General features: G+C 38.4%; 1 pseudogene across 1 annotated transcript; it reads right to left on the bottom strand.

The window, feature by feature from the left end:
• Positions 1-425: 425 nt before the first annotated feature.
• LOC306656243 (cytidine and dCMP deaminase domain-containing protein 1-like) lies at positions 426-2,633 on the bottom strand (annotated as a pseudogene). The gene is made up of 2 exons: positions 2,282-2,633; positions 426-2,183 (listed from the first exon to the last, which is right to left on the bottom strand). The product of its transcript is annotated as a cytidine and dCMP deaminase domain-containing protein 1-like (transcript).
• Between the last annotated feature and the right edge of the window lie 341 nt (positions 2,634-2,974).

Below are 2,974 nucleotides of genomic sequence, written 5' to 3'. Positions count from 1 at the left end.
GATTCTTTTTTTTCGCAGCCTTTAAAATTCTGTCTTTATTTTGTATGTTAGGTATTTTCAATATAATGTACCTTGGTGTGGGTCTGTTGTAATTTTGTATATTTGGATTCCTATAAGCCTCTTGTACTTGATTTTCCATTTCATTCTTCAGATTTCGGAAGTTTTCTGTTATTATTTCATTGAATAGATTGTTCATTCCTTTGGTTTGTTTCTCTGAGCCTTCCTCAATCCCAATAATTCTTTTTTTTTTTTTTTTTTTTTTTTTTAGGATAAACCAACATACATTTATTTATGCAGTGTTGCAGTGTTGAGGATAAAACCCAGGACTTTGTACATGCTGCCTAGTGTTTTACCACTGAGCTCTGCCTCCAGCCAAGGAGATTACTATTTTTAAAAATATATTTTCAAAATAGAGACTTTAGTCAGTCCTTATTAAGCAATTTTTGAATGCTAGAATGATTTGGGTATAAACATGACTCTTCTGGTTAGTTATACATGGATTCTTAAAAGATGAACAGATTGTCACTTATTTCCCTGGACAATTTACTGTCACCCTTGTAATCCAAAGGAATTAATACTTCTCAAAAGATGTGTAATTCCCTTTTGACTCCAGTGAGCCAGCCCCTTTCAAACTGGCTTTCAAACCAAAATTGAGATAAACAGAAATCAATCCCTGTTGGTGATGACATTGATATCACTAAAGTATTAAACACATTGCATGTCCTGAAAAATACACAAATATGTCTAGAATAAAAATATCCTCATCAACATAATTCATATCCTAAAAAACTTTTCAGTGGTTCACGAAATCCATCCTCATTTTCTGAGTTAAGAAGGCTGAATTTCAGAGGTTTAACAAGCACTCCAGAGACCATCACTGCAGCACGGAAAGGCCCTCCGAGGGCTTTCCCATACACAGCTGCCTGCGGTGCTGCTCCTTGCTCTCAGGGAAGGCTCTCAGCACACCATTTTCTCTCCTTCTTGGCTTGTTTTGTTCAAGACCATAAGCTCCAGATGGATTCACCTGCCAGTTAAATTTGCTAACACCCTCAAGTTCCCCAAACCTCATGTGAGAGATGTCTGCCTTCTTTTTTCCAACATCTACATCCCCTGCATAGATTTGCTTTATGCCTGCACCTTTAATTAAAGGTACGCATTCATCACATGGGCACTTTGTCACAAAAATCATGCTTCTTTCCTCTGATTTTATTTCTTGACACCTAAATGTCAAGGCATTTTGTTCAGCATGTATGATGTATCTGAATTTCCTTATTTCTCTGTCTTTCTGCTTGTCATCCATGTGTGGGAAGTCGGCATACTCAGATCCAACAGGAAAGGCATTATAGGCACATCCTATGAAGTACATAGCTCCAGTTCCATCACCTTCTAGATTTCTGTTCTGCCCAAATGACTGCTCCTACTCCTGTTTTATGATCCTCAGTTCTATATGCCAATAACCTGGCCTGAACCATGGAGTGCCTTGCAATTTCTTGTGGCAGACTTTGATTGTGAATTTCATTAATCTGTTCTGGATTACTACAGTAAAATCCAAAGTGTTTAAAGCTGGGCACACTGGAACCTACTGTGGCCAAGAGTAGGATAAGGTCTTTCATGTTTTGCCTCAGATTGCTAAAGTATGGATTTTCACATAGGTTCTCCAGGCCTATGGTCATCAGGATTTGCTTATGCATTTCTTCATTTGAAATAAAAAAAATTTCATATTCTTTTATTCTTTCTTGTTTACATTCAGAATAAAAGTCAAAGTTAGCATCTGGTACTGTCTTTGTAATTTTTTGGAAAAGTCACATTTGTAAGAAGTCTCCTCTACAAACTGCACCATGTAACACTCCAAAGGTTGAAGTAAGACACACACAGGAGCCCGACTGTTTGACTTTTTAGTCTTTCCAATGCTTTGGCCTCTAATTTTGCATCTTCAGAACTAGAAGCCTCAGCAAGCAAACTTATTTCTGGATCAGCAGGCCAATATGAAATTCGATTAACTCCAGCACTTACAATCATTTTCAAACAAGCAGAACATGGTTTTCTGGAAAAATAAAGATCATAGTTCTTCAGCCTTGACCCAAATTTAATAAGAGCAATTTGCCCAGCATGTAGCTCTTCACAAGAACAATGGAGACCAACAATTTTGATGTTTTTCACCACCACAAGACCAGTTTTCTTCACTGCAACTCCCAGAAGACTGAATCTTTTCAGTGAATCACTGTTCTGGATCTTGATTTTGCTTTGCTTCACTAACATCTTGGCAAGTCGTCTATGTAATCCTGTGTTTTGTCTGTAGATTCTCTGGTCATCTCTTCATTATCTCCTAAGGTCCACATTTGTCCTCTTCATTTTTCTCAGATTTTTGCTTTTGGGCTTCTACTCCTGGGAAGAGCTCCATCCAGAGACTGAGCAGAGTGAAAAGGTTGACTTTAGAAAGTCTTGGTATTTGACCGGTCATGCTGCCAGTCTGGGTGCTGACTGACTGCCTGGCCCCCGTGCTCTCCAGATTTTGCATCTGCCTTGCTTCTTTCATCCAAAGCCCACCGGCCTCTGCTGCCCAGGAAAGCTCTCCCTGTGAGGCATGATCCTGACCCAGCAACTCCCTTTTAGCCTCCTCCCAGCAACTGGTAAGCAGCGACCTTGCTCGGGTGCAACCAAGTGACGTCTCCCCAATAATTCTTAAATTTGGCCTTTTCATGATATCCCATAATTCTTGTAGATTCTGTTTAGGATTTCTTACCATCTTCTGTGTTTGGTCAACTTTGTTTTCAAGATTAAATATTTTGTCTTCAATGTCTGAGGTTCTGTCTTCCAGGTGTTCTATCCTATTGATTTTGCTTTCTGTGGAGTTTTTAATTTGGTTTATTTTTTCCTTCTTTTTTTTTTTAATTTTTTTTTATTTTAAACAAATGGGATACATGTTGTTTCTCTGTTTGTACATGGCGTAAAGGCATACCATTTGTGTAATCAT

The sequence above is a fragment of the Sciurus vulgaris genome, assembly GCF_902686455.1.
Source record: "Sciurus vulgaris genome assembly, chromosome: 3".
NCBI classification, from domain to species: domain Eukaryota; kingdom Metazoa; phylum Chordata; class Mammalia; order Rodentia; family Sciuridae; genus Sciurus; species Sciurus vulgaris.
The sequence above is the reverse complement of the archived record's forward strand: the minus strand, read 5'-3'. Positions and strand labels throughout refer to the sequence as shown.